This window comes from Suncus etruscus, chromosome 12, assembly GCF_024139225.1.
Source record: "Suncus etruscus isolate mSunEtr1 chromosome 12, mSunEtr1.pri.cur, whole genome shotgun sequence".
Taxonomy (NCBI): domain Eukaryota; kingdom Metazoa; phylum Chordata; class Mammalia; order Eulipotyphla; family Soricidae; genus Suncus; species Suncus etruscus.
The window spans coordinates 64,058,727-64,077,034 of record NC_064859.1 but is presented as its reverse complement, the minus strand read 5'-3'; the positions used below and the strand labels follow the sequence as shown (position 1 = coordinate 64,077,034).

At 45.2% G+C, this 18,308-nt stretch overlaps 1 long non-coding RNA gene across 1 annotated transcript in view; it reads left to right on the top strand.

Moving 5' to 3' along the window:
• The window catches only part of LOC126024020 (uncharacterized), a 295,412-nt gene that overhangs the window by 46,961 nt on the left and 230,143 nt on the right, over positions 1 to 18,308 (top strand). The window lies entirely within an intron of this gene.

Below are 18,308 nucleotides of genomic sequence, written 5' to 3'. Positions count from 1 at the left end.
TACTCTAAACAGGCTCTCCATTTCCCTCATACATTCTCATTATTAGGACAGTTCAAAATGTAGTTCCTTGTTTTTTCTTAGTTGATTGTCAGGCTGACTATTATGTTTTTGGGCCACACACCCGGTGACGCTCAGAGGTTACTCCTGGCTATGCTCTCAGAAGTGGCTCCTGCTTGGGGGACCATATAGGACTCCAGGGGAGAGGGGATCCGTCCTAGGCACGAGGCAGATGGATGCCTTACCTCTTGCGCCACCGCTACGGCCCCTATTCAGTAAATTTTTTATTCAAGCACCGTGGTTACAAAACTGTTCATACTTGAGTGTCTGTCCTAGAATAGACACCAATGTCCCTGTTTCTCTCTCATACGCCCCACCACCCCACCACTATCCCCTGTCTCTTGGCAGGCCTAATTAATTAAAAGGTACTATGCACGCCACTTTTCAGCACCCAGTTCTTGTCCACAGTGATAAGTGCCTCTTGTTCGTCCCTTTCAGTGCAAGCTCTAGCTTGGCCAGTTGCCCCGCAGCCTGATGCGCTCGCGCTGTGGGAACCTCGCAGGTGCCTCTTCTGTGCTCAGTGCTGGGGATGAGAGAGTGTGGACTAGAGCGGAGGTTGGCCCGCAGCACCCACCGTCCTCCAGCAGATTGAGGTGATGGTCTTGCATGGAATCCCAGAAACTGAAAGGGCACAGCGTGCTATCAACTCTGTATCCTCAATCGCCTCCCTCCCTTGACCTCTCTCTCCCCACAATCCTTTCTCTTTCCTTCCTCCTACAGGTCCTCCTCTTCTCTCACTTTTTTTCCTTTTCTTTTAGTTTTTCAGGCCACACCCGTCAGTGCTCAGAGTTTACTCTTGGCTCCGCACTCAGGGATCACTCGTGGCAGGGATTCAGAGACCAGGATTGAATCTGGGTTTACCATGTGCAAGGAAAGCGCTTACCCGCTGTATTGTCTCTCCAGTTCCTTTCTTTCCCTTTCTCTTTCTTTTCTCTCTCTTTCTCTCTTTTTCTTTCTTTCTTTCTTTCTTTCTTTCTTTCTTTCTTTCTTTCTTTCTTTCTTTCTTTCTTTCTTTCTTTCTTTCTTTCTTTCTTTCTTTCTTTCTTTCTTTCTTTCTTTCTTTCTTTCTTTCTTTCTTTCTTTCTTTCTTTCTTTCTTTCTTTCTTTCTTTCTTTCTTTCTTTCTTTCTTTCTCTCTCTCTCTCTCTCTCTCTCTTTCTTTCTTTCTTTCTTTCTTTCTTTCTTTCTTTTTCTCTTTCTCTCTCTCTCCCTCCCTCCCTCCCACCCTCCCTCCTTCCCTCCCTCCCTCCCTCCCTCCTTCCTTCCTTCCTTCCTTCCTTCCTTCCTTCCTTCCTTCCTTCCTTCCTTCCTTCCTTCCTTTCTCTCTCTCCTTTCTTTCTTTCTTTCTTTCTCTCTTTCTTTCTTTCTTTCTTTCTTTCTTTCTTTCTTTCTTTCTTTCTTTCTTTCTTTCTTTCTTTCTTTCTTTCTTTCTTTCTTTCTTTCTTTCTTTCTTTCTTTCTTTCTTTCTTTCTTTCTTTCTTTCTTTCTTTCTTTCTTTCTTTCCTCCTCCTCTTTCTCCTGATCCCCCTCCTCTTCCTCCTCCTCCTCCTCCTTTTTCTCCTGATCCCCTCCTCTTCCTCCTCCTCTGCCTCCTCCTTTGCCACTTCCTCCTCCATCTCCTCACCCTCCTCCATCTCCTTTTTTTCCCTCCTCTTCCTCCTCCTCCTCCTCCTCCATCTCTTCCTCCTTCTGCATCTCCTCCCTCTCCTTTCCCTCCTTTCCTTCATCTCCATCTCCTCCTCCTTCTCCTCCTCATCTCTTCCTCCTCCACTTCCTCTTCCATATCCTCCTTTTCCACCTCCATGTCCTCCTTCTCCATCTCCTCCTCTACCTCCTCCTCCACCACATCCTCCTCCTCTTTCTCTTCTCCATTTTTCTTCTATTATTAAAACTGTTAATAATAGATAATGATTATTATCTTATCTAAATAGTAGATAATATTTAATAATAATAATAGTACTCCAGAAGTTCTGTTTATTTATTTGGGGGGGGGTTGGGCCACACTCAGTGGTGCTGGGGATCTAACCCCAGACATCTATCTGTGTGCAAGGAAAATTCCCTATCCACTGTACTATCACTCCAGCCTCAGTTCCATTTATTGTAATTTAAGTATGGTGACTGAATTTTTCTGCATTCCCTACCAGCCTACAATGTATTTGGGGAGTTGAAAAGGGGAGGAAGAAGGGACTAATGTTCAAGTGGTGGTGTGTAAATATGCTTCCCACACCATATTTCTAATTCCAGGTGAGTGGGTCTGAAAAAGGGTCACAGCATAAAATAATCTAAACCAGGCTGATGGTGAAACGTGTAGTCTGGCAGTCTTCTACCTTGTACAGAGATTAAACTGCCTGTAAGAACTGTTGATTTCTTTGTTGTTGTTGTTTTTTTTTTGTTTTTTTTTTTGAGCCACACTGGGTGACGTGCTCATGGGTAACTCTCGGCTATGCTCAGAAATCGCTCCTGGCTTGGGGGACCATATGGGATGTGGGGGAATCGAACCATGGTCCATCCCAGACTAGCACAGGCAAGGCAGATGTCTTACTGCTTGTGCCACCACTCCAGCCCCAGAACTATTGTTTTTAATTGAGTAACAAGACCATCCCTGGGTGGGGATTAAGGACAGAATAAGGATAGTTATTTAGGCTATCCTTAGCCAGCTCACCCAGATTTACATGTAAGACAATCTCTTTTTTTGGCTTAAAAACAAGGGCCAGAGAGATAGCATGGAGGTAAGGTGTTTGCCTTTCATGAAAAAGGTCATGGGTTCGAATCCGGCTTCTCATATGGTCCCCCGAGCCTGCCAGGAGTGATTCCTAAGCATAGAGCCAGGAGTAACCCCTGAGCACTGCTGCGTGTGACCCAAAAACAAACAAACAAACAAAAAAACAAAACAAAAAAACTCACTCAAATAGAGCTGGAGAGATAGCATGGAGGTAAGGTGTTTGCCTTTCATGTAGAAGGTCATTTGTTTGAATCCTGGCATACCATATGGTCCCCTGAGCCTGCCAGGAGTGATTTCTGAGCATAGAGCCAGGAGTAACCCCTGACCACTGCTGGGTGTTACCCTCCCCCCACAAAAAGAACACTCAAATAGTTATTTTTCAGGTAAGATTCAAAAACCAGGCTTGAGGAGGGTAAGATTTCCAACCATATTATTATTAACTTGTCTGAGTTATATGTGAATGCTCGTTAAAGGTATATGAACCCCCCAAAAAGGTATATGAACCCCACAAGCAAAATGAGGAACTGAATATTACAATGGTAATAGATTTTTTTTTTTTTTTTTTTTGGTTTTTGGGCCACACCCGGCGGTGCTCAGGGTTACTCCTGGCTGTCTGCTCAGAAATAGCTCCTGGCAGGCACAGGGGACCATATGGGACACCGGGATTCGAACCAACCACCTTTGGTCCTGGATTGGCTGCTTGCAAGGCAAACGCCGCTGTGCTATCTCTCCGGGCCCACAATGGTAATAGATTTATTGACCACTAAGGCCTAGATTTATATTCTTTATCTAACTTCCTCTTGGCTTAAAAACAAGTTGTAAACAAACAGATCTAGAGAAACCAGGGATGAATTTTGTTTTGGGTAAAACAATATATAATCTAACAACTCACCCTCTTTTGTTCAAAAAAATCGAGAGGGGTACATAAGTCATGTTCTATTGTTCTCTGCAAGAGGCGGGAATCCCAGATCATATTTATAAAAGCATTTGTTATTTTGCATAGGCGCAGTAAAAGCTGGGGAAATAAAAAAGTAAAACACCTTTAAGTGGCAAGTAACATGGTGAGAAAATGTTCAGTAAATTACTGTTGTAGCTAATTTCTAGGAATCACTGCTAGTGAGGGTAGACTTGGCTGTAAAAGCAGCATAGGTTAGATTGTGCAAACAGCTTTTCCAAATCCCATAGTAAGCACATAATAAAAATTTTTCATAAATTTCTCTGAACCTAAACATTAGAAACTTTCTGCACATATACTTAATTTGAAAACAAGTTCTTTTTTTTTTTTTTTTTCTTTCTTGGTTTTTGGGTCACACCCGGCGGTGCTCAGGGGTTACTCCTGGCTGTCTGCTCAGTCACGGGGGACCATATGGGACACTGGGATTCGAACCAACTATCTTTGGTCCTGGATCGGCTGCTTGCAAGGCAAATACCACTGTACTATCTCTCCGGGCCCGAAAACAAGTTCTTAAACATTCTTATATTGAGCACTTTTATAAGACTCCAGCGCATCCAAGTTCCTTTTCTATAAATTTCTCTAAACAAAATCATAACAAACTAAAACAACAGCAACTAAGAATTGTACCAGCTCAGTTCCTTATATGTAGGGGAACTTAATCTACAGTGGCCCCATGAGAGCTCCCGATCCCCTCCATCTCCTGAGAACCCACATAGCTGTTCTCTTCCATGTTCTTGTAGATGGAATTAAATTCCTGGACCTGTTTCTCAAACAAAACACCACTTTCTTTCCATTCTGGTTCCTATAAAGCAGAACTGAAACTTTGAAGTGAGAAAATCCCCTTGTGTCCCTATTTGACCCTCCCCTAGGCTATGGCCTTGGTGGCTCAAGCCCCTGAGTCCCATGTGCCAGGGTCCATTGGTTTCCACTTGGTCCTTGAAAAGGATCACTCTGCTTGGATGAGCTTTCATGGGTCCAGTGGGCTGGGACTTGTGAGAGCTGCTACTCCTTTCCCCACTGCAAGGTCTTCCCTCCTCCAGACTCCAGGGATGGATAATAGCCCAGGTTGTCCTGGGAGGATGCTCCCTCTGGAAAAGACTCAGATGGAACAAGCCTTACAGGATCACAGAGACCTAACAGCACAGGAGGGGAGCTCACAATCCAGCAAATGTGGTCATAGCTGCAGGCAGTTATCAGGAACACAAGGTCTGTCCATTTGTAAACCACTTGGGGTCTGGCCCAGAGGCAGTATTTGGGAATTTGTTGGCCATTTCGGTTGTTTGCTATTTCAGACTTTTGTTTCTAAATCCCTTGAACTTGTGAATTTGGGGAGACAGCTCAGCTTCCAGGATACCTCAACAAAGCTAATAAGATCCAACTTGCCTTTGTTGAGGCCACAGAAGCCAAGAAGGGTGAGGAAGGCTGCTTGGCTAAGGTCTAGTTTCCTCTTGCTCCTCTTTCCTGCCATGCCTCACTAGACATTCATCTTTCTGACCAAATCTGGCAGCAGGTCCTCTGCCACCCCACACATCCCCAATCTCTCACATTCTTAGTACCTAATCACTAATCCAGCCTCTGACAGTAGTTTGATAAAGTGCCAGGATGGGCCAAACTTTGTCCGTACCTTCCCTTAAGCATGAAGTGAACCATTTAAGCTCGAATGGAAGGGACATGAGAAGGAGGGACAGGCCAGCACTCACATGATCTCTGCAGTGCTCTAGGCCACTTGCTGGTGATTTCTGTTTATAAAAAGTTCAGCACCACACTTTGGTTTTTAACAAGCTATGGCAATCAACCCCATTGTAGAATTCCTAGTGGCAGTTTCCTTGCTCTTCTTAGCAGCACAGTGGATATACAGGATGGGGTCAGGTCTGGGCCTTCTGTAGACATAATCACATTGCTGGGTGTGGGTTCTGCTAAAGAGAAATGGGACAAACGCAATGCAACTTGATAGTGAAAAAGACCTTCCAGTGCCTGTGTGCACTGGAGCAGAGAGTGAGGAAGAGGGATTGAACCTGATCAGAGTGATTCATGGCACAGGAATGAGTAGAACTCAAGAAGAGATGGGATTTACCTTTGGAATATGAAGACTGGCCAACATCTGCTGAAGGTTCTGAAAATATCAGAACTGCCAGTGCTCAGGCAAGACCATAGCTCTCCAAGTACCAGATTTTCTCAGAACATCTAATATCAGATTACTGCCCCCCACAAGCCATTTCTACTTGGCTGGTAGGGCTCTGAGTCTTTGATGCCAAGTCTAGGAATATGGGGTTGGCAGGCAACACCCCTGTCTGTACCTGGGAAGCCAGATAGAAGTCCAGGGTTTGACACAGGTATTTTTTTTCAAGCCACACCCGTTTGATGCTCAGGGGTTACTCCTGGCTAAGCGCCCAGAAATTGCCCCTGGCTTGGGGGGACCTAACTGTGCTCCTTCCTTGGTTAGCGCTTGCAAGGCAAACATCTTACCTCTAGTGCTACCTCACCGGCTCCTGGCACAGGTATTTTATCTGTGTAAAGTACACAGGGTATGTTTAAAATTTTTATTCTTGACATGAAGCAATGGATACATCACCTACTGGGTAGATTCACAGTGATCATAAACACTTGGGCTCTGGGAGCCTTTTCCATAGGTGCCACCTCATTTGTAGTCTCAGATCCATGGGGATAATAAGAGGAAGTATTCTCTTCTGGTTCAGTACCTACTGTGGGCACCTGCACTTGAAAACTAAAGGCAGATGTGAGAGTCATCAAGGCATTGTTCTTTGCAGAGCTGGGAGGACTCCAGAGACAGAAGTCCCCACAAACACACACTGTGTTTTTCCTCTTTTTTTTTGTTTTTTTTTTTGTTTTTTGGGGCACACCCGGTAACGCTCAGGGGTTACTCCTGGCTATGCGCTCAGAAGTTGCTCCTGGCTTGGGGGACCATATGGGACACCGGGGGATCGAACCACGGTCCGTCCAAGGCTAGCGCTGGCAAGGCAGGCACCTTACCTTTAGCGCCACCGCCCGGCCCCTTTCCTCTTATTCTTAACCTCCTCTGGGCTCCTCTCTCCTCCCCAACACCCAAAAGAGCCTGAGTGCCAAGATACTGTTCACACAACAGGGGCAGATTGGCATTGTAGGGGTGTGGTGGAGAGCTAGGAAGAGAGTGGAGACAAAAGAGTCCCTTTTCCTAAGGTGAGTTCTACCTGCAATGGACATCTCAATTCAAGATAAAAGGTACCTTGGCAGATACCCTGGTCTCCCGGGGCTCCATGCTGAGCTGTGCACACCCATTTGAAAATGCTGGGTGAGGATTTTCCCCCATTTTTGAGCACCTCTTAGGTGCCCTGAAGCTGTCACAGCAGTTTGTATAGAGGTTCTTTTCCTCATTGCCCAACCCCAGTAATAGTTCAGTAAGGACTGGAGCAGGCATAAAAGGAGCAGTTCTGTTCTTGGGAATTATTATGGGGCATAGAAGAGTGCATGCAACGAAGTACCCATAATAAATGTGTCATAAACTGTGGTTCTAGAAGGAAGGTTGCAGGGGCCCTGATGAAGTATTTCCCAGTATGGCCCATCTGGGCCCAGGGAAAAGGGGTCCTTATGGGAGGGAGTGACCCTGAAATGAGTGGAGTCATCTCAGGCAAGGGCACAGAGTCTGTCCTCCAGAGAACAGCATTCTCCAGGACACTGGCCGCACTGCACAGGTCTCAGGCAAAATTGTGAATATCCATATGAGAAATCAGACATGCACAGCCAAGGAAATCCTGTGTGGAAGGAGTAAGGCCCCAGCAATCTCTGGAAGCTGACCAAGCATAAGAGGAGGGCCTGTGCAGAATAAGGGTGGGCTGCCCTTGGGAAGCAACATACAGCAGCCTTCATCATGTTGTCTGTTCATACCATAGTCTTTTGGCTTTTGCCCCACTCTTTGGATCCTGACTTGAGAGCTCACTGCTGGCCCAGTGAATTTGGCTCAAATTGCAGGGCTGGGCTGGTAGGGCTGTGCAATACAGTCTTAACAGGTTTTCAACTGGTTGGTTCATTTCCTGCTGGTGAAAAGTACCTCTCTTGGCTTTTTTTTTTGTTTGTTTGTTTTTTGTTTTTGGGACACACCCAGTGATGCTCAGGGGTTACTCCTGGTTGTGAGCTCAGAAATCTCTCCTGGCTAGGGAAACCAAATGGGATGTCAGAGATTGAACCAGGTCCATCCTAGATTTGCCACATGCAAGGCAAATGCCCTACTACTGTGCTATCACTCCAGCCCCCTTGCTTGGCTTTTAAATCACTCTTTTTTTTTGTGTGTGTGTGTGTGGTTTTTTTTGGGTCACACCCGGCAGTGCTCAGGGGTTTTTCCTGGCTCCGTGCTCAGAAATTGCTCCTGGCAGGCACAGGGGACCATATGGGACGCCGGGATTCGAACCGATGACCTTCTGCATGAAAGGCAAACGCCTTACCTCCATGCTATCTCTCCGGCCCTTTAAATCACTCTTAAGGTGAGGCTACACAGTACACTTCTCAGATTTGGTAGTGACTGCTGTAGATGTGGTTAGGATTGAGAAGACACATCCTGGAATTACCTCTGGCCCAGACTTTTTTTTTTTTAATTTTTATTGTGACCAAAGTGCATTACAAATCTTTCACTACATCATTTATGGTACATAGTGACAATGAATGAGGGGCGTTCCCACCACCAGTGCTGTCCTCCCTCCGCCCCTGTTCCCAGTATGCATCCCATATCTTCCTCCTCTCCTCCCCAGTATGCTAGTGCAACTGGTCTCCACTTTACAGCTTGTTGTAGATTGAGCATCCATTCCACCATCATTGGAGATAAAAAGGATAAGAAAAAGGGGAGAAAAAATTTGGTGACAACTACCAAAAAAAAAGAAAAAAGAGAGAGAGAAAAAAAAAGAAAGAAAAATGGAAGAAAAAAAGAAAAAAATGGACCCGGCAAATAAAAATAAAAATAAATCTCTAAATAATAACCACAAGCATAAAAAAGAAAGAAAAGTGGAAGAAAAAAGAGAAGGAAAATAAAGTCAAAAACTAACAAATCAAAACAAAACAAGAAAAAGTATGGGTGCTGGAGTGGTAGGGTTTGGCATTCCCCCCACTTTTTTTTTTTGCATAGGCACAGTAAGCATTGGGGAAGAAAGGGAATTCCCATGGCCTAAGAGATTTAGGGTTTCTCCATCCTTGAAGCATACCATCATGAGATCAACCCCTGGCTCCACATATACTCATTACCCCATCTCGAAGGCTTTTTTGTGATGCCAGGAAAGTTTCCTCTTGGTGTGTGTGAGAAGATCAAGCCACAATAGCTAACAATCTTGGTATTTGCGCAGGTTATAGCTCAGGGTCTAGGATAGAGTCTCTAGATTCTAGAGGTTCCTATCCATCATTGTTGTGGTGTTCAGTCTTCTGTAACTCTTGCTCCCTGTTTTCGTTCAGTCCCTAAGCCGAAGTCTAGGATATTATGGATCCAAAGGTTCTGCTCAGTCTCTGTTGTCCAAGTTAGACCTCTGCAATAAGAGATCTTGTTGTTTTTTATGTGTCCTGGACTACAGCCTAGGGTAGGGTTTTCCTTATTAGTCCCAAGGTAGGCTCTGTTCAGTCACAGTTGTCAAAGTCACTTTTCTGTTGTTGGTGTCTTATTTTTCACAGTTCAAAGGATATCTCTTCTGATTTCCATTTAGTGTTAGGTGATGTCATAGGACAGCCTGGTCTTAGGTCAAGTTTTTCTTTCCTCGTTGTCATATCAAAACTGGCACAAGTTGGTGCCAGAGTAGTTATAAATCTCCCAATGGAGCTTAGTTCCTGGTGGTGTTGTCCAGAGCTGTATCATTTCTATGTTGGAGATCTGGGGTTTTGGATTGGACTAACACTGTCCAATCTCCTGGGAACTGCATTGTATCCACATGACACATGTTCAGGATGGGAAGCACCCTTCTGCTATAAAAAGTGAGTTCTTATCCCTAGAAGATAAGATCTTGTTTCTGTGTCTATGATTTCCCCCCTTTTTTTACTGTGCCCATACAAAAATGTATGGTGTAATACTGTGTTGCTGGTGCTATTCTGGGTAAGGATGACAGGCTGTACACACAGTCTCTGTCATCTGGTTTTGTTCTGAGCTTTTATCCTAGTCAAGGCTTTTTGTACCAAGCAGCACCAAAAATGGTAAGGATAGAGAAAAATTGTATATATTAAAATAGAACAAATAAATAAAACTGAGTTAAAAAGAAAAGGTATTCGAATAAAACAAGTGGTGGAGGAGGCTACTTGTATATTTAGGAATACACATCTTAAGATGTATTGTTATACAGGTATTGAGCTTCCATAGGCAATATAAGACTCGCAATGAAGTCTTTTGATATATTCTTGTGGGGAGTAAAAGCTAAGGTACTTTTCGATTCACAGGCCTTGGAATTGAGTTTGAGAGATGCTTTGCTGCATTACGAGACCATATAGTGTCTTTGAGCTGGGAGTTTTGCTAAGGCCGATTCCTGTATCATGCAACAGTCCACGATTTGGTGGGGGTAAGAGGGGCCATCAAGCATGAGTCAGCAGGCGTGCTGGTTGTAGTTCTTTGCCGAGACATGACCCAGAGGGTGTCTTTCACTGAGGAGCTGGAAGGTGGTCTGTTGGGGCAGGAGGTCAATCTTGGTGCCTATCGAGTTAGGAACTGAGGGTAAGGAGGATTAAATTAGGGGAAGATAACTAATCAGGATTGAAAAATGAGGGGATAGAGGAGACACAGGGGTAGGGGAGAGGCAATACATGACAGGGGCTATATACAATTCATATATATGAATTGTTTGTGATTTTGGCTTGGAGTCAGTATGGAAAGTCACATCCATAAAAACTGACTTTAAAGATCTATTTGAGTGTTATCATCCATATCTTTGGAATTCCATTTCCTTTCCTAGGAACCGTCTAGAATGAAGAATATTTTTAGATAATGCTTAAAAAGTGCCCACGCGGTTATAAAAATGAGTATTAGTAAGAAAAGACACCGCTGCAGGGGGTCCAGTATGAATACGGGAGGAGTTTCGCTCCTCCCCCTCCCCCCAGAACCCAGTTGCCAAACCTGGCTCTGAAGACCAGTTTGGCTCCTGGACTAGGTGGTCAGCCCAGGAGGCCATTGGCCAGCTGTCTGCCCATATTCCCAGCCATACCCGTAGGAGAGGAGCAGGAATCCTGGCATGTGGGATCGTCTGGGTCCAGCTGCAGCCTCCCTCTCCAGTATGAAAAAGCATGGGGGAGGAGTTTGCCTCCTCCCCATTCCCCCAGAGCTCAGATGCCAAACCTGGCCTTGAAAGCCACCTTGGCATGAGGGGCTCTCAGTCTCCAGGACTAATTGGTCAGCTGTCTGTCCAGATTCCCAGCCATGCCAGTAGAAGAGGACCAGTAATCCTGGCATGTGGGATTTTCTGGGTCCAGCTGCAGCCTTCCTCTCCAGTTTGAAAAAGCATGGGATTAGAGTTTCCCTCCTCCCCTCTCCCCCCAGAGCCCTGTTGCCAAACCTGGCCCTGAAGACCAGTTTGGCATGGGGGGGATCTTGGTCTCCTGGACTAGGTGGTCAGCCCAGGAGGCCATTGGCCCAGACTTTTTATGCACTGACTTACTTTACCTCCTGGGTTTTCTTCTAAAGGCTGCTCTGTGCAACTAGGCCTCCCAGGGACCCACAGACCCACCTTCGAGAGAAGACAGTCACAGAGAGAGGAAAAGTGGCCTTGACATGTCCACAGGGGCCACAAGAATCCTCTCTTGCTAGTTCTTCAAAATTTCATTTTATATGGGGAGAAGAGCATCACATTTAGAAAACAGAGAAAGGAAAACTTTACTAATATTGTCTTTTAGGCAAACTTGTTGCCTCTCTGCTTTGATTCCACATTTGAAGCTCCATTCAATTTCAAATTAATCCTCAGAGGACCATGTCCAGCCCAGGTAACCAGCCTGGAAAGAGAAATGTATCAAGAAAGAAGCTCTAGGGGTTGAAGAGATAGTACAGTGTTAGGGCACTTGCTTTGTACACATCTGACCCAAGTTCAATTCCCAGCACCTCCTAGGGTCCCTTGAACCCTTTGCACAAAGTCAGGGGTAATCCATGGCCCAAAAGGAAACAAAAAAGAGAGAGATGCATGATATTAAAGAGTGGAGGATCGTTGTAGCTGCCAGTTTTCTGGAGTGGAATGTAAGGTTGAAGACCTTGCCAGGGCTGCAAGGGTTCACTTCTTGGAGAAGCTGATTATCCAGCTAGTTTTCTTATTTCTTCAATCCTTGGAAAGCTTGGCCAGTGCCAAGCACCTAGAACAGAATTAGAACAAACATAAGCCCGGGGACCAAACTAGAGGTCCTGAGTTTGCACAAGGACCCTGAAGATGCTGAGAGGGGCTGATGGATGGCTCAAATCTGAGGATGTGCAGGATACCTGGGTTGATCTCCAGCACTGCCATGTATGCCTAGGTAACTGCTAGGTAGGAGCAAATCAAGTGCCCTCATCACCGTACTATCTCTCCAGGTATCAGAAGACATAACAAATAATAAAAACTTATGTTATATTATATACTATCTAGTATATTTTAATGTGCTATTATTAGTATTATTATTTGTTTTTTGGGCCACACTCAGCGGCACTCATGGGTTACTCCTGAGCATAGAAATTGCCCCTGGCAGGCACAGGGGTCCATATGGGACATCGGAAATGGAACCTGGGTTTGTCCCCGGTTGGTCGCGTGCAAGGCAATCACCCTACCTCTATCGTTCTGGCCTTATTATTATTATTATAAATAATAAAAACATAGAAAATTTGAGTCAGAGGATGTTGAATATTCTTTTGTTGTTGTTTTTGGGTCATACCCAACAGTGCTCAGTGGTCACTCCTGGCTCTATGCTCAGAAATCGCTCCTGGCAGGCTCAGGGGACCGTATGGGATGCCGGGATTCGAACCACCATCCTTCTGCATGTAAGGCAAACGCCTTACCTCTATGCTATCTCTCTGGCCCCGATGTTGAATATTCTTGAATTTTGTTGTGTAGAGCTGGATGGAACCTGAGATCTCAGACATACCAAACAAATGCTCAACCAATGAGCTATCTCCCTGACTCCCAAAATTGAATCTTCTAGAAATTTGCTCAGATCACAGGGCCTGGCTCCTGGAATGGGGCAGTGAGAGTTTGTGAAGGTTTTTGGGAGAGGGCAGAGGAGGAAGGAAGGAAAGAGAGGGAATGTGACACACCTAGCAGGCTCTGATTTTAAGCACCCAGCTTCCAAGACACTTGTTCTACTGATTTTCTAAGCCTATCATCGTGACTCCACTGTATACCCTTTGAGTCTAGTCATAGCAAATAAACCCATTTTTCCAGCTTAGGTACCTAAGGGAAGAGTAAGGGAAGCTCTATGTTATATGACTCAGAGCAGACTCAGAACAGCCAGGGCCTTGGAAAAACATTGAACCTGGAGCTCGCTGGTTGTAAACAGAGGAGACTCCCCCAGGGAGGCACCTGACATGACAGAGTCAGAAGGGAGGAAATGGATGACCTCTGTGCTTTGGTTTCTGGTCTCCCACAGGGTCATTTGTAAGTGAAATGAGATAATAGGAATAGCCTCCTCCCCCCAGAGGTGCAGAGCTTCAAAATATGGAGGCTGTCCTTAATAGGATCTCACAAATCTCATGTGTGCTTGTATGTGCATGTTGCTTGTGTACACATGGCCTCACTCTCAGAGGAGAATTGCTCTCTCCCTCCGGGATGCAGATTTGAGAACATTTTGGCTCTCACTCACACACCTGTGCCCCTGGCATCACCTCCTGGACCTGAGGCCTTTTCTGCCTCTTCCTCTTCCAGTGGAAGTTTCTGTTCTGGTAATTGACAAGTTACAGACCATGAATGCCTGTGACTCAGAGGCTGGGAAGGCCACAGAGCCAGCCCCACAGCCCGCAGTTTCAAGCGAAACCAAGGATGACATGGCATAGGTCATCCTGTCCAATCTGGGGCTCTTCCAGGGTTAGTCTGTGACTCTGCCATGAAGGAGTAGAACAACAAGCCCCCAATATGTCCCAGCCTGGCCAGCAGTCAGCCCCAGAAGACCATCCTTAGCAGATGGGCTGGGGATGCTGAAAGAGGCTGGGAGCACATCACCTACTGCTGCCTGGGACCACAGTTCCCTGCCAGGTTAGGTCTGAGGGTTTCAACCTCACGTGACCTCTCAGGTCCATGGCTGGGGGTCAGCCCTACCCAGACAGATGCAGGGAGCAGAAGCAGAACACAGCAGACAGCTCCCTCCGCAGCTCTTTCTTTTTTTTGGTTTTGGGTCATACCTGGCCGTGCTCAGGGGTTATTCCTGGGTCTCAAGCACTCAAAAATCACTCTTGGTAGGCTCAGGGGACCATATGGGATGCTGAGGATAGAACTGGGGTCCACCTGGGGTTGGCAGCTTACAAGGCAAACACCCCATTTCTGTGCTATAGATCTGGCCCTAACGCTCTGTTCTTCAGTCCTGAGCAGTGACTTCAGCCTCCATAATAATCTCTGAGCACTGCTTGGAAGCACAGGTTCAACTAGGACAGGGGAAGGACTTTGCATTAACTCCTCCCCTCGCCATTTCCCCCTCGTTCTGCTCACATTACCACCCACCTTCCCCTTACTATCTTTGTGAGCTCCTCAACAAATAGTCCTGGGCCAGCTCAGTTACAAATTCTCTTTTTCATGGTCTCCGCGCCCTTCGAACCATGTAGCAGTCTCTCTTCTGTGCTGGATGTGTTGCTCATACACTGAACTCTCCTTCTACTCCCATGGATTTCAGAGTTTTCATGTATTCCTCTGAGGCCCACAAGAGCTCATGATTGTCCAACTTCTGAATTGTTTATAGTTCACGGTTGTGTTCACTTGGCATTTTCATCTTCACAGTTCTATTTCCCAGACACTCTCTCTTTCTCTCTTATTTTTCAACATCCCTCAGCACTCAGGGGTTAATCCTGACTCTGCACTTAGAAATCACTCCTGGCAGGCTTAGGGAGCAATATGGGATGCCGGGGATCAAAACTGGGTCAGCCACATGCAAGACAAACACCCTACCCAATATGCTATCACTCTGGCCCATTTTCCAGACTCTTATCACCTTGCAAAACAGAAACTGTATTTACTAAACACTATAGGATCTTTGCCCTGAGAGATAGTACAGGGGCTCAGGGGTTCACTTGTTTGCCTCACTCTAGTTTAATCCAGCTACCACAGAGTGTCCCTCAATTCCTGCCAGAAGGGATTCCTGAGCACAGAGCCAGGAATAAACCCCAACCACTGCCAAGAGTGTGGTTCTAAAATTGAAAGCAAATAAACAAACTTCAAAAATCTCCAAAACTATAAAGGGATTCTTTTTTCCCCACTCTCTCCACTTCCAGCCCCTGTAAACAACCACTATTCGTTTCATCTCATTCTGGTTACTCTCCTTGCCCCATGGAAGAGGGACCATGGGAAATTTGTCCTTTTGTGACTAGTCTGTCTCACTTAGCATAATATCCTCCACCTTTATTCTTGTTTCATCTTGTGTCAATTTCCTTCCTTTTCAAGGCTTCAGTAATATTCCATTGTATGCTTCTGTCAATTCACATCTTGCATATCCAGGGCACTTAATGTGACTGTTAGACCCAGTGTGTCATTGAAACCCATTGTTTTCTCATTTATTTCCTCTCTGGTCTTTCTCTCTGTTGTTATGTACAAAGCATTAATTACAGTTTGAAATCATTTTGTCTTTGAGTCCCTGCTCTCAATTACTATTTACATGGAGCACACTTGTCTTTTTTTTTTTTTTTTTTGATTATTTCTTTTTCAGAGTGTTTGCATATCTGGGGGCCCTAGGAGAAGTAGAGCTTCATATGATGGTCATTAGAGGTTTTGGTGTCTGTGAAGCAAAGAAATCCCAGAATCCCAGCATCTTGAAAGGAATAACCTTAGATCAGTGGAGGGCAACCTTTTTTTTTTCAACTGAGCCAAATCTCGCCAAAACCACGATTAAAATTTATTTTGAGAGTCACACAGGGTGTGCACTGACAGAAGCTAGGAGCAGAGTCCTGACTCCTGGAGCAGCTGCCCAGCACACAGAAGAGCCGCATTAAAAAGTGTAAAAGCCGGGCCCGGAGAGATAGCACAGCGGCATTTGCCTTGCAAGCAGCCGATCCAGGACCAAAAATGGTTGGTTCGAATCCCGGTGTCCCATATGGTCCCCTGTGCCTGCCAGGAGCTATTTCTGAGCAGACAGCCAGGAGTAACCCCTGAGCAACGCTGGGTGTGGCCCAAAACCCAAAAACCAAAAAAAAAAAAAAAAAAAAAAAGTGTAAAAGCCGCATGTGGCTCTTGAGCTGCGGCTTGCAGACTACTGCCCTAGATAATTGACCAGGAGACTGTCAAATTGTAGCTAAGGCTTCCTGTCAGCACATCTACCTAAGCTGATACATCTGCCTGAAGTTAAGTTCATTTTCAGATGCTTTCAAAGCTCTTTTGGTTATTTGGGAAATTCTGGTTATGGGATGGAGCAACAGTGTTTTACTGAACTTTGTCTCATTGTGACTCTAGGTAAATCCATTCACAGAATCGACGAACTGTCATCCTCTTCCCTCAGTTCCTCCTAACAGGCTTCCCAGGTTGCCTCATCTTGTATCTGTCTAGGATCAGATCAGGTGATCTGCATGTGGGACAATCAGAGGGTCTCAGTTTGGCACCATCTACTTCCAGGAAGTGTTGGTAGTTTGACGAGATGATGGGGTTCTGCTCTCACTGTCCAAGAGTGTCTGGCTACCGAGGGTTGTAGATTCAGGATCTGCTAGAATCTTTGACTTCAGAGAAACAATCTGCCACCTAACCTGCTCTATAGCTAGAAAACATGGAATGAGGAAATGTGGTTTCTTGCATCAAAAGCCTATGAGTTCCTGTGGATGTAACAGAGTTAGGACTAGTTCTTGAGTAAGGCGGAACGGGCTCATCCAAAAAAAAAAAAAAAATCTGAGTGTTTGGGAGGTAGCTCAAAGGATTGGAGCATATACTCAAAGTTCAATTCCTGACACCACTTGACTCCTAAGCATTATTGTAGTAGTTCTGGTGACTCCAGAACTTCTGGGCCTGAGCAATATCACATGTCCAGATCCAAATATCAAGTCCTCAGGCTAAGTTGAGTATTATAAGTTGTGACCCCCTAGGCCCTGAGTACTGCTATGGAGCAATCCCCTCCCTAGAGAGAGCTTGTGCCTCACACTTCCCAAGATTTGGAGATATCCTATGCCAAGCAGTGGCAAGTGAGGAAGTACCAAGGTCAGTCAGGGGGCAGAGCCAGGGAGAAACTCTAGCATGGTTTCATCAGGAAAGACTGGACAGGCAAGTTTATTAGTCAGATTTATTTATATGAGTGATTTCAACAGGCCTGGGGCTGGAGCCCCTAGCTGATGGCTACCTGATTCCAGGATAATTAGGATGGGGGTTCAACTTCTGGAGTGTAGGGACCTGAAAGAGTGAGGGATCAGGCTTTGCTTTAATGTTTGTCCATGAAAACGACACTCACTAGCTTGTGATTTATCTTGTTTTCTCTAAGAATCAGTTAAACTGCATTCTGAAGGGGACCTCAACCGCTGAACACCACTCACCAAACACGTGTGGGAGGACCAGCCCTCTTCGGCAGGTTCCACACAATTTCCCTACAACTTCCCTAATCATGAGGCTGAAGGACAGTGGTTTGAATCCCAGCATCCCATATGGTCCCCCGAGCCTGGCAGGAGTGATTTCTGAGCGTAGAGCCAGGAGTAACCCAGGAGCGCTGCTGGGTATGACCCAAAAACAAAAAACAAACAAACAAAAACTAAAGGAAAAAAACATGGGAGTATACAGGGCCCTGTTTAGAATGGCTAATATGACCCCAATAAAGGCAAAACAAGGTCTATAAAGATGACAAGCTTTATATACCCGAGTCAGACATGCAACTTGATGATAGGTACAGATTCTATATGTCTGAGGTTCTGGATTTGATCCCTTGCTGGCATCAAAACCAGAGAAGGATTTTCTATAAGATTGAACCAATGAACCAATGAATTAATTTCACCACTCACCACACAGTATTTTAGTGGAATCATAAACTGCCATTTTAAGTTGAGTTCTAGTTTTGATATAGCACATGAAACTGTCCTTTGATTTTTCTAGTTTGTTTTTTGGGCCACACCTGGTGATGCTCAGGGGTTACTCCTGGCTATGCACTCAGAAATCACTCCTAGCTCAGGGGACTATATGAGACCCTGGCGATCAAAACCAGGTCTGTCCTGGGCAGCCACATGCAAGGCAAATGCATGTGCCATTGCTGTGCTATTGCTCTGGACCTTAAAACTGTCCTTCGAAACAAAACTTAAATCTCCCTTAGAAAGGCCCAAAGACAGCACTCTCACATTTTCTGCTACATTATTTTTAAAGTAAAAATGTAAAATTTCCAATTAAGTCAGGTAATTTGATTCAATTTTATGTTACATATATATATAAAATGCACTATTTAATTAGATATTTTACATATAAATATTATAAAACTCAATACATTGTATAATATAAATTCTATAGTATATTCAGTT